Here is a 13,121-nt window from a genome sequence, read left to right as displayed (position 1 = left end):
AAGAGGCCCCACCAGCGGGGCTGGCCCAGCTTTCCTACCATCTTGTGATGTTGGCCACAGAGCATCAGCAGCCGCCCTGCATGCTGGTGACCTTCAGTGGGGTTTGGCATGGCAGGGAACAGCCTGGCTGGGTGTTTTTGTGCCTGTCTGAAGGCCACACATAGGCATGGGCCTGCCCTCAGTTGCTCTGTGGCTTTTAAGCCTTCCCTTCATATGTGAGGTGCCACAATGAGACATGCATACAGTGTGCTGTTTGTCAGTCTCGCTGTCTCTCTGATCATAGGGAGATTTGATGTATTAAATTACACATTGTAACCACTAAATATGGGCGCTTTAGAAGTTAGACTACAGGGCAGCCCAGAGGATTCCGGGGGCCCGGGGTCTTCGGCGGCGGGGGGCCCTTCTGTTCCGGGACCCACCGCCGAAGTGCCCCGAAGACCCGTGGCGGGAGCCCCCCACCGCCGAATTACCGCCGAAGCGGGACCCGCTGCCGAAGTGCGGCGGGGTCCCGCCCGGGTCTTGGGGCACTTCGGCGGCGGGTCCCGAACGGAAGGCCCCCGCCGCTGAAGACCGGGCTGCGCTTGGCGGCGGGTCCCTTCCCCACCTGGCCCCAGCCCCAGCCCCAGCCTCTTACCCCCGGCTCCCTCCTCACCCGGAGTCTCAGCGCCTCGCCCGACAGCCGCAGCGTGTCTCCGGCGGGGCCTGAGCTCCGTCCCGCTCAGAGCCGTGTGGGGAGGGGGCCGGGCGGCGAGCTCCATGCCGCGCGGAGGGAGCGGAGCGCAGCCCGGAGCTCCCAGCCCCGCCACTCCCCACACCGCTCAGAGCAGGGCGGGGCTCAGGGGCCCCGGCGGAGACACGGCGCTTGATGTGCTGAGGCTCCAGGAGATGGGCGGAGGCAGGAGCCTCCACTGTTCTCTTGGGGGCCCCTGCGGAGCCCGGGGCCCAGGGCAAATTGCCCCCTTTGCCCCCCCTCTGGGCGGCCCTGTTAGACTATAGCCATGGGAGGTTGTTTTAACACAAAGTGATTGGTCTCCCTAAGTAGAAGGATGAGTTAAAGTGCTCTTTCCTGAGTGTAAAGCGAGTAAGCAGTATTGCTTTGATACAGTTGTTGTCTGTTATTGATGATTTTTCTTTCTTCCCTCTGGGGGTTGTAGAAGGGAAAGAACACAGACTGAGTGGTTAGTCTGTATAAACTACATTAAAAACATTTTTTTGAAGTTGGTGTTTACATTATGTTTCTGATGTGTATATAGAGAGAAGGGATGTAGTGATTGTAACTAATATTATTACTTCTGTATTGTGGGAGGATGTGGGTGTTTTTCAGTGAGTTTTCTAATAGCATGAGAGAAGAAAATGCAGTGTAAAATACAACAGTTTTTATTTAAACAGTTGCTTAATTGAACTTCTAATTGTTTGAACTTCTAAGTCCACCTTTTTATGCAGTGTCCTTCTCTTTTGTCCGCCCTCGTTCTAGTTTAAAGTAATAGGCTCATGGATATTAATTCTGCAAGTTCTCTTCACTTTCCACTTTTTCTTCTTTTCTCCACCCTCTCCCCCATTTTGAGTAGCCCCTATTTTTACCCCTAATGCTCTGCCAGTTCGTTGGTATGCAACTTTCTGGGAGCCTCTCTGAGCCCTTAGTACAGGCTGTAGGGTGGAAGTGGGGGAGGAGAAAATGGGACCCACAGAACCCCTGGCAGGTAAGGGGACTGGGAGAGCTTGGTTTGGGAAGGAGGGAGGAATGGGGGAGAAGAGGCAAATAGGGGTGCACACAGTCTCTACAGTGGTGGAGAGAATGGGGGCCCTGAAATGAAGCGAGGGGATAAGTGGAGGTACACAGAACCCCTAGTCCTATGGAGATTGGAAGAACCTGGCATGGGGAGTACACAAAGACCCCGGCATGGGGGAATAGAGGGAACACAGAGTCCCTGCCATGGGGAAGTGGGAATGGGGGTGTGAACAGAGCCTTTGGTGTGGGAAGAAGTGTGGGGAACTTGGTATGGGGAGAATAAGGGTGCAGAGATTCTCTGGTAAGGTCTGAGATTGGGGGAATTTCAGGGAGTCCCTAAAAAGAGTGGGATGGGAGAGGGCACATAGGGAGCTTGTAGGAGTGAATTGAGGGGTGCTAGGAGCCTCTGGGGCGGGCAATAAACTCGACCTGTACAAACTACAAAGTGTGCTCCCCCCACTGCTGTGAAGAACGTGGCCATCTGCTGACAAAAAGGCTGTTTGCAAAAGGTCCGATCCATTTTCTTTCGCGACCCCTTGTTTTTAAAAACGAGTCATTACGACGTTAATCAGGGTAGCCGGGGATTGGCAGCAGGGAGGGTGTCTTTGCAGGAGAAATGGCCGGCGCTTAGCTAGAGACGTGCTTGCCAAAGGGATTGTTGGAGGACGATTTTTACCATGTTTTCTTCCAATCCGGCACCGAATAGGCGGGATTGCTTGAATGCAGCTGCTGTCTGGCGCTGATGCCCGCTGCTTCTTCCCGCTGGAGAAGCGGGAGGGAGACAGCATAGACTGGGGGCGGGGTTTGTATTAAATGAATGAACGAAAAAGCTTTGAAATATAACTTTTTAAATTATGCTTTGGGAAGTTTATAACAGCTGGTTTTGTTTCTCAATCTATAGAATACTTAGTTTTCCTAGGCGTTGTTGTGAGGGGTTTGCTCACTCAGCCTTTTTTTAATTTGTTTGTGGTGGGGGATTTTGAAAACCAGTTTAGAAATCAGTGGGAATTGAGTGCCCAGATCACTTGTATGGCTTTGAAAATTCTCCTACAGGCAGCTTTAAGCCTTTGCCTTGTCCCGCTTTTCAGGAGAAAGAGACTGTAGTTAAATGCCTGTTACACCTCTACAGATGGTTACCGAACACTCTCCAGGGAGGCGAACGTGTCCAGCACCTGACTCCGATGGCAGCTCTCTCTAGCTTCCACTCCAGACTGTCTGGCTGGGCTCACTCACAGTTATTGATATTTAGATCGCTATGAATTCTGGGTGCTGCTGTTTCAAGGGGGGAATCGTGGCGATAGACTTGCAAAACTCGAGACTTGCTGTCTCCTGGATACACCGCGCCCGGCGCTGGGGAATTGTGCTGAGAGCAGCAATTGAACCAAATCCCGCTGCTCGGCCTCCGCTTTGCAGCATGTAAACGGTTGCGGTTGCACTAATACGATGTAGGGGCGCCGAGTTTCCACTATGCTGGGGGGCTGCCCCCCCCCCATCGGGCTCCTCCCAGGCCCCGCACCCCCCCTTTCCCCAATGCCCCACTCTCGCATTCAGCTCCTCTCCCTCCCTGTCAGCGGGCGGGAGGCGCTGGGGGAGCGCGAGGAGGTGAAGGGGGCAGGGGCTGCTGGGCACTAATGACCCATCTGGTTTTCCCCCCCGGGATGCTCCAGTCTCGGAGCAGCCAGAGGCGGCGCCTGCCCCCGGTCACGTGACACGCGAAGTCTCTAGTGCCGGGAACCGGAGAGAACCAGCTGCAGCCCCGGGCGGGCAGAGCTGCGCCGGGCCGGGCTCCGCCTGCGGGAAACGGGCGCGGCAGCGGCACGTGGCAGAGCAGAGCCTGTGAGAGGCGGGGCCGGTTCGGGCAGTAACAGCAGGAGGGTTTGATTGGTCGGTAGGAGCTCCGCATGCTAATCAGGAGGCGTGTTTCTGTAAATAGCGACATAAACATCTTCTAATGGCCAGTGGGCTAAAGCTGTCTCGAGTGTGCGTCATGGCATGGGGACCTGGCTTTAGATTTGTGTCCTTTAGTTCGCTGGGGGTGAAACCCGCTGTATGAAAAGACTCACCGTGGTGTAAAAGTGTGTGCGCATTAGCCTGGGTTTGTAGCCGGGGGTAGGGTTTGTAAGTGTAATTTTGGCATCATTTCTATAATTTGTAATTAGGGAATGATGGTTGAAAGTGTCTGATTTCGCTAAGCACGAAGAGGAGGTACCGTGTCTCTTCTGAGGGCAGAACAAGTAGCGTGTGTTGTTTTAATGTAGTTGCTGTTCGCTGTTGATGAGCTTTCCTGCTTCCTTTTTGGGGAGCCGTAAGGGAATGAACAGGGTCTTAGTGAGTAAATCTTACAAAGCAAGTTTAAAAATATGGTTTTTGTATTTTTGTTACATTAATCTATTTATAGTTTTTGCTGACAAGTCTGTTAAATGACAAAACTTAATTTGCTTTGGTAGGATTTGGAAAAGAAGTAAGTTTAGTGTGAGCATGGTGTTTTAAAGGTTTCTAGTTTGGTACTTAGTGAGTTTTTTTTAAATTCCTTTGCGCTGTTCCATCTCTTTTTCTCTTGTATCTATTTCAGAATTTAGGTGGGTTCCTGTGTCTGCACGTTTTCTTCCTTTTCCACTTTCTTCTCTGCTTTTCTTTTCTTCCCTTCCCATTTTTCTGGAAGCCCCTATTTTTACTCCTACTGCTCTGGCAGGGGATATGCAGTTTTCTCTTGGCCCCAAGCCCATCAGACAATCCACACAGGATCTGAGAGTTGCTGTCTGCTGGCCGTATAGTGGGTAGAGGGTGGAATGGGGAGAAAAGCGGCTCACACAGAGCCCCTGCCATTGGGGAGAATGGGGGACCTTGCTATGGGTGGAATCAAACACACAGAACCCCTGCCATGGAGAAAGACTGGGGAACCCTGGAATGGGTAGAGGAGACAATGAAGGGCATGGGGGGGAGGGGTTTACATGAGGGATTTGCATATGTCAACATCTCCCATGCCCCACTGGGTGTTTTCCTTCCCATCTTATTTCTTCTCTTTTCTGTTACTCTCTTTTTTTCTGTCTGAGGTAAATTAAAAATCCACACCCCAGAGAGACGTAGCTGAGCTGACCTAAACCCTCCTACAGTAACTCCTCACTTAAAGTCGGCCTGGTTAACGTTTCGTTATGTTGCTGATCAATTAGGGAAAATGTTTATTTAAAGTTGTGTAATGCTCCCTTCTGTTGGGGACTTTAACCCCGACAGCGAAATTCGTTGTCTGATTCCAGAGAGACAGGCAACACCAGCAAGGTCCGATTAAAAGCCATTTATTGACAAGTGCACGCATCAATAAAGGGCAGCTCGTTTTTAGTGAGAACCAGCCAGCACTTTACAGCTTAGTATTAGCCTATATAGACAGTTTTATTACATTATACATTACTTACTTGAGCAAAACCCACCCCCCTTTGTTTAACAACTTAAAACTAGACACTTTTAATATACACACATGCCTAGACTTTATGTTTACAACTTTAGATTATTAATTATATTTTAACAACACCCAAAAGTTAGAAATACAGGGGAGTTTTAAACAAACCTATAACTTAACCAAAGAGTTAGAATTTGAACCGTGGGATGCTAGAGTTTTTTATTAGTTCTTCAAACACTGTCCTTAGCACAGCTAATGGTATGCCAGGAATGCAATTCCTGGCTTATTTTAGGCTTATCTCACGTTTTCCAGGGCTCTGTAAAACAATGCTGCTTTTTAGTACTTTTTCACTTTGGGATTACCCAGAAACCTCTGTTAGCCTGACTTCAGTCAGGTTGGCATAACTGGCTTTGTGCTACATTTTTATTTAGGCCTAACACTTCTAATGTTGTTTGGCAGCTGCCTGCTTTGTCTACTGCTTGCAGGAAGAGCAGCCCGTTGCAGCTAGCTGAGGGGGGCTTGGGACCAGGATGGACCGGCAGCCCCCTATCAGCTCCCCACTCCCCTAACTTCCCTGTGCTGCAGCTGTCTCCAGTTCAGCTGTGCCCCTCCCCCCACTGCCATGTGCTGCTCCTGCCCTCTGCCTTGGAGCTGCTCCCCCAGACTCCTGCTTGCTGTGCCGGGGGGAGGGAAGGAAGAGGGGGGGCTAATGTCAGGGTGCCTCCTGCTCCTGTACCCCACTTCCATAGAGCAGGGCTCAGGAGGGAGAGCTTGCAGCAGCTGGGGTCTCAGCAAGCTGATCTAATTAACAAGGCAGTGTACTTAAGGGAAATGTGCATATCTCCCTCCATTCCTGCTGCCTTGCAGAGTGAGAGAGTTAACCCTTGAGGGCTCAGCCAATTCCTAGTTCATCATTTAGCAGCAAGGGAAATATCCCACCCTTTGACTCCTCTACCACAACCAAGCTTCACAATCATCATCACTGTGTATCAGTATTAAATTGTTTGTTTAAACCTTATACTCTTTTGTCTGGTGAAAAAAAATTCCCTGGAGCCTAACCTAATAGTCTGGTTTCTTTCATAATCTGAAGTGGATTGAGCATCTAAATCCTTCTACTCCTCTCCCCTCCCCCTCAAATGTGAAGGGGAACAGCCTCAACCTTTTGTCTTATTCTGCTTTGTAGGAGAAAGATGCTCTATGTAAATAGTCATGATCCATTTAGGTTAATTCTTATGCTGAATGGCGGGTAGGAGAGGGTATAAATCATTGGAGACTCTTGCCCCACTCCTGTGTGGCCTGTGTTTTTCTTTGTTTTAAAATGAGACTGTCTAGTTTGTATGTAAATATATTTGGGTGGTTTCACTCATATTTATATTGCTATGAATTTCATGTGCTCTTGTCTCACAGCAGCCATGGGGGGGAAAGCCTGTGGCAATGGACTTTGCAAAATTATAGACTAGTGATTCTCAACCTGTGGCTCAATCAACAGCTGCGGCCGATGTGGCATCCTCAGGGCCATACAGGTAGTATATAGTGTGTGGATTCTGCTCACATAACACAGAGAAAGTTGCCTATGCAGCTTACAATAGTAAATAGGGTCAGATCAGAAGATATCTTCTTTCCAAGTGGGAATTGTGCAGGGAGGAACAACAGACCTAGTGCAGCTGTGTTGCCACTGTCTGCTAGCACTGAAATGGTTCCATGCCTTGGTTCAAGTGGCACCAGTTCTAAAAGCAAGGGTGATTTAGTGCTGTGGTTCTCAAACAGGGGTATCAATGGTCTTCCAGGGGTACATCAACGCATCTAGATATTTGCCTAGTTTTACAACAGGCTACATAGAAAGCACTAGCAAATTCGTAACAAATTAAAATTCATACTTTGATTTGTTTATACTGTTCTCTATACTATACACTGAAATGTAAGTACAATACTTATATTCAAGTGATTTATTTTTATAAATATTGCATCTGATTTTGTAAGCAAGTAGTTTTTAAGTGAGGTAAAACTTGGGGGTATGCAAGAGAAATCAGACTCCTGAAAGGGTACAGGTGTCTCTAAAGGTTGAGACCCACTGATTTAGTGCAGGTACCACCAGTAACATAGAACCCTGCAAAAACTTCTAGTGCAGATGAATTTGAGAGCAAGCCAGAGAGAAACCGCTGCGGAGCATGCTAGAAAGGGCTGACCTGTCCGCATTGTCTGTGCCTGACAGGCTGTCATTTGGTATGGAAGAGCCTGTGAGAGGTATCCCAAAGCAAGAGGGTTTGATTGGTCGGTAGGAGCTCCACATGCTAATCAGGAGGTGTGTGTCTGTAAATAGCGACATAAACATCTTCTAATGGCCAGTGTGCTAAAGCTGTCTCAATTGTGCTTAATGAAATGGGAACCTGGTTTTAGATTTTTGGTCTTTAATTCTCTGGGGGTGAAACCTGTTGTATGAAAACATTCACCGTGGGAAGAAAGCTTGCGCACATTAGCCTGGGTGTGTAGCTGAGCACAGCTTTGTTAAGACTGTACTTTCAGGGATCATTTCAATAGTTTGTAACTAGAGAAGTATGGTTGAAAGTGTCTGACCTTGCTAACCATGATGAGGAGTTAAAGTGTTCTCTTCTGAGCATGAAGTGAGTAGATAGTGGTGCTTTAATGTATCTGCTATCTGCTATTGATGAGTGTTCTTGCTTTCCTTTTGGGAAGCTGAGGGGAAGAGAACACAGACTGAGTGGTTAGTTCTTATAAAACAAGTTTAAAAATAAATGTTTTGGGTTTTTTTTCCTGTTATCAGAATTTATTTAAAGTTTTTGTGCAGTTCTGTTTAGTGGCAAGTCTTAGTTTGATTTGGTAGAATTTGGAAGAAAAGTAAAGGTAGTGTGAAAATGGTATTTTAAAGGTTTTTAATTCAGTACTTACTGAAAGTTTTTTTAAATTTCTTTATGCTGCTCTCTTTTTCTTGCAATCTATTTAAGGATTTAGGTAGGGTCCTGTGTCTGCATGTTCTCTTCCTTTTCCACTTGCTTCTCCGCTTCTCTCTTCTTCCCTTCCCTTTTTTTGGGAAGCCCCTATTTTTTACTTCTCCTGCTCTGGCAGGGGGTATGCAGTTTGCTCTTGGCCCCAAGCCCATCAGACAATCCACACAGGATCTGAGAGTTGCTGTCTCTTGGCCGTATAGTGGGTAGAGGGTTCTAAAGCTGTCTCAGGGTATGTCTACACTATGGGATTATTCCGATTTTACAGAAACCATTTTTTGGAAACAGATTATATAAAGTCAAGTGAACGTGGCCACACTAAACACATTAATTTGGCGGTGTGCGTCCATGTACCGAGGCTAGTATCAATTTCCGGAGCATTGCACTGTGGGTAGCTATCCCATAATTCCTGCAGTCTCCCCTGCCCATTGGAATTCTGGGTTGAGATACCAGTGCATGATGGGGCAAAAACAGTGTCGCGGGTGATTCTGAGTAAATGTCGTCAGTCAATCCTCCTCCGTGAAATCAACGGCAGACAATCATTTCGCCCTTTTCCCTGGATTGCCGGGCAGACGCCATAGCACGGCAATCATGGAGCCCGTTCAGCCTTTTTCACCGTCACTGTATGTCTACTGGATGGTGCTGACAGACATGGTACTGCAGTGCTACACAGTAGCATCCCTTTGCCTTTGCAAATTAGCAAAGATAGTTGCCAGCCACACTGTACTGTCTGCTGCTTTGCAAATTGACAATGACAGTTACAAGTTATACTATACTATCAGCTGCTGTCATGGGTGCTCTTGGCCAGCCTCAGTGAGATCAGCTGGGGGTGCATGGACAAAAATGGGAATGACTCCCCAGGTCATTCCCTTCTTTAAGTTTTGTCTAATGGAAAGTCAGTCCTGTCTAGACTATCAGGAAAGCCAATTAAAGACCCAGACAGGTAAATGGTGGCTCCAGGTCAGAGCTCCAGACATCCAGCAGAAATGATGAGCTGCATGCCATTCTAGGGGGTGCCCCTGCAACAACCCCACCCATTGCTTCCCTTCTTTCCCACCTCTCCTGGGCTACCGTTATCCCCCATTTGTGTGATGAAGTAATAAAGAATGCATGAATTTGAAACAACACTGACTTTATTGCCTCTGCAAGTAGAGCTCAAAGGGGGGAAGGGAGGGCAGTCTCCAGCTACTATGATATTCCAGGCAGGACTGAATCTCCATTAGACAAAGCTTAAAGAAGAGAATGACCTGGGAGTCATTCCCGTTTTTGCCCTGGCATCCCTGTCCGACCTCACTGAGGGCAGCCAGGAGCACTCGCGGGACGACAATGACAGATACCAGTCCTACTGTACCGTCTGCCGTCCGGAAGGGAAGGGGATGCTGCTGCACCGCATCTGCCAGCAGCATCCAGTAGACATACGTTGACATTGAAAAAAGGCGAGAAACAATTTTTTTCCATTTGCTTTTGGGGGGCTGGGGGGCGACATATACCCTGAACCACCCGCGACAATATTTTTGACCCTTCAGGCTTTGGGAACTCAGCCAAGAATTCAAATGGTTTTCGGAGAGTGCGGGAACTGTGGGATAGCTACAGACGTCAGTTGCCCCTCCCTCCATGAGCATCCATTTCATTCTTTGGCCTTCTGGTATGCTTGTCTCAGCTCCTTAAGTTTCAGCACTGTGTTGAGTCCCTGCTGTGGCTTCTGTCTATCATGGCCTTGGAGATTTTTTCAAATGCTTTGGCATTTTGTCTTTTGGAACAGAGTTCTGATAGAACAGATTCATCTCCCCATACAGAGATCAGCTTCAGTATCTCCCGTACGGTCCATGCTGGAGCTCTTTTTTGATTCTGGGACTGCATGGTCACCTGTGCTGATCGGCGCTCCATGCTGGGCAAACAGGAAATGAAATTCAAAAGTTCATGGGGCTTTTCCTGTCAACCTGGCCAGTGCATCCGAGTTCAGATTGCTGTCCAGAGCGGTCACAATGGTGCACTGTGGGATGGCACCTGGAGGCCAATACCGTCGAATTGCAGCCACACTAACCCTAATCTGACATGGCAATACCGATTTCAGTGCTACTCCTCTCGTCGGGGAGGAGTACAGATACCAGTATTAAGAGCCCTTTATATCGATATAAAGGGCTTGGTTGTGTGGACGGGTGCAGGGTTAATGTGATTTAATGCTGTTAAATTCGATATAAACTCGTAGTGTTGACCGGGCCAGAGAGAGCAGCAGGTTTCCCCTATTGTTTCCTGCTTTTGCTTTCTTGACTAGTTTCTCCTCTGCACCAAGCTGCTCTTTTTCTTTGTGAGCCTGGCTAGCTCAGTTGGCAGAGCATCAGCCTTTTAATCTGAGTGTCCAGGGTTCAAGTCCCTGGTCAGGTGATAAACTGCTCACCAAGATCTTAAACTCTCTTGCTGGAGTCTGCTTTGATGTTACTTTTTCTCTCCAGGATTTTGCCTTTCCTCAGAAGGGCCTTTTTGTGTCTGGGTTTGAAGGGGCAACTTCCTGACAGCCCCTCTGTCCTTGCAGCCTGGAGGAATAAAGGCCTCTGGGCATAGAGCATGTTCCTCCCCTGCACGCGCGCGCACACACACACACACACACACACACACACACACACACACAGAATATCCCTAAGGAATTAGAATCACCTGCTGCCTTCCCCTGTCCTGCTGGATCCCCAAATGAAGATGCTCTTCAGCCTAAACCCATGTCCCCTCTTTTCCCAGTGCCCCTCAGACCCAACCCTCAGTCCCTCCTATGCTCACTGCTCCTCACTCCCAACCAGAGCCTGCTCCTCTTCACCCTTCTCCTCAATCCCAATTTAAACAGCCACACTGGGCTGGACCAAAGGCCCACCTAGCTCTGTGTTTTGTCCTCTGTCAGTAGCCAATACCAGGTGCCCTAAAAGTTAAGCAACAAGGCACAACTGGGAGTTGAACCCAGAATCCCCTGTTTATAAGGCAGGTGCTTTAGCCAGCTAAGCCATGGTGCCTGCCTGGGGCAACAACACACTGTTGTTTGAGGGGACTCAAATCCTGAATCATCCGATCCACAGGGAGATGCCTTATCCTTTAGGCCACATGATGAAGGGGTCTAAGCTCTTCTTTGGAAAAGCCAGACACTGTGTTTCTCAGGTCATCTGCTGAGGGGGCCGAGACGCTCTGGGCACAAGAAGTTAAGTTCCCAGCGACAAGTGAGACTTAATTGTATGGGGCCAGGTGCAGGGCTTTGGCAGGGAGGCTCGGGCATGGGGGATTGAGGTGCAGCGGATGGACTGGCTGTCTAGGCACAGAGATTTAGTCTCCCTGAGGAGGAGGAGGAATCCTGCTGCCAGGCAGTGGCTGTGCAGAAAAAGAGGAGGGGTTCCTGGGACTTTTTTGGCCTCTCTTTTGCCTGCCTGCTCACTCTTGCCTGCACACTGGGATAATCACTGTTGTGGTGAATGGTGAAGATGTTTCCTAACAAGCCCAGGTAGCTCAGTTGGTAGAGCATCAGGCTCTTAATCTGAGGGTCCAGAGTTCAAGCCCCTGTCTGGGTGCTCAGCTTTTAAGTTGCCTTGTGTGCCAGGAGCCAAACTCTGTTCACAGCCACACAGGGATTCCCAGAAGCTGTGGCCATTTCCTGGAAAGGTTCCTTTCCTTAGCAATCAGGAGAGAGGCCACATCCACAGGAGCAGAAAGCGCAGTCTCTGGCTGCCAGGAAGCGCTGTGGAGCCAGGTGCTGAGAAAGCCCAGAGGGGGAGCAGCAGAGGTGGGGGGAAGGGAGAGAGAGAAGCAATGAAGACAGTGTACAGGGGGCATCTGGTCTGGCTATTGTGGGGAACTTCCCTGGTTTATACACGACCCTGGTGGAATTGGCCAGTGGAAGGATCTGAGTCCCCACCCCCTTACCCAGATGCTGCCTGACCTCGAGGACTGTTAGGATACAGATATTCAGGCCTGTCTGCAAAGGCCTGTACTTTAAGAATTTAGGTGTATTTTTATCACTTAGCTAGTTATAAAGATATAAAAGAGAGAATAAAAAATCACTGTCTGTCTGTGTAATGGCCTTCTCTTACTGTGACAGTCTGAGGCCTGGTTCTTCGGCTGAGCAGCAAAGGCAGCCATAAGCTGGGAAGTGTCTGGTCACATCCTCACATTCCCAACTAGTCACATTGAAATAAGGTGCGATTGGGCTGTTAGGAATACAATCCTGCCCTGATATTCCATCACCTCCAGAGAAAGGGAAACTTAGTTTGGTAGCATCCTGTCTGGCAAGAGCTCACTTATCAATAGACACAGCTGGAAAACCCTTATGTCTGTATAGATGTAGTTGTGAAATCCTCCCTTCTGTATTGTTTTGTATGTTTATTTGCATGGTCTCTGTCTGGTTCTGTGATTGTTTCTGTCTGCTGTATAATTAATTTTGTTGGGTGTAAACCAATGAAGGTGGTGGAATATAATTGGTTAGATAATCAAGTTACAGTATATTAGGATTGGTTAGTTACATTTCAGTAAAATGATTGGTTAAGGTATAGCGAAGCAAAACTCAGGTTTTACTATATAGTCTGCAGTCAATCAGGAAGGTGGGGGTGGGGAATGGGACCAGGGACTGGGGATGGGGGAATTGAGATCATGTTTTGCTACAGGGGGAAATGGGAATAGGGGATGGGAACAGAAACAGGGACACAGACAAGGCTCTGTGGTGTCAGAGCTGGGAAGGGGGGCACTAAGGAAGGAAACTGGAATCATGCTTGCTGGACATTCACCCCAATAAACATTGAATTGTTTGCACCTTTGGACTTTGGGTATTGTTGCTCTCTGTTCATGCAAGAAGGACCAGGGAAGTGAGAGGGTGAAGGAATAAGCCCTCTAACACTGTCATTTGTTGCTCTAGGCTCCATATGTACGTGCACATTCACATCCCACTCCTGACACAATCACTGTCTTCTATCTGACGAAATAGCCTAATTTCAACCTCTCCTGTAACATTACACCACCAACTATTTAGCATTTGTAGGAGAGAAGTTGGAGGGAATTCAAACATCTT

At 48.5% G+C, this 13,121-nt stretch overlaps 3 non-coding genes and 1 pseudogene across 3 annotated transcripts; all 4 read left to right on the top strand.

Moving 5' to 3' along the window:
- The first annotated feature begins 1,043 nt into the window (after positions 1 to 1,043).
- LOC120376620 lies at positions 1,044 to 1,175 on the top strand (annotated as a pseudogene).
- Positions 1,176 to 3,848: 2,673 nt separating this feature from the next.
- Positions 3,849 to 4,060, top strand: LOC120375932. Its single transcript, XR_005586866.1, has one exon. It is a non-coding gene; the product is annotated as a small nucleolar RNA U3 (small nucleolar RNA).
- Positions 4,061 to 7,630: 3,570 nt separating this feature from the next.
- Positions 7,631 to 7,847, top strand: LOC120376558. Its single transcript, XR_005587416.1, has one exon. It is a non-coding gene; the product is annotated as a small nucleolar RNA U3 (small nucleolar RNA).
- A 3,711-nt stretch (positions 7,848 to 11,558) lies between these two features.
- Positions 11,559 to 11,631, top strand: TRNAK-CUU. The gene has a single exon. It is a non-coding gene; the product is annotated as a tRNA-Lys (tRNA).
- The last annotated feature ends 1,490 nt before the right edge of the window (positions 11,632 to 13,121 follow it).

Source organism: Mauremys reevesii, linkage group 12 (assembly GCF_016161935.1).
Source record: "Mauremys reevesii isolate NIE-2019 linkage group 12, ASM1616193v1, whole genome shotgun sequence".
Lineage (NCBI taxonomy): Eukaryota > Metazoa > Chordata > Testudines > Geoemydidae > Mauremys > Mauremys reevesii.
Note: the sequence above shows the minus strand (reverse complement) of the source record. Positions and strands in the feature narration are given on the sequence as shown.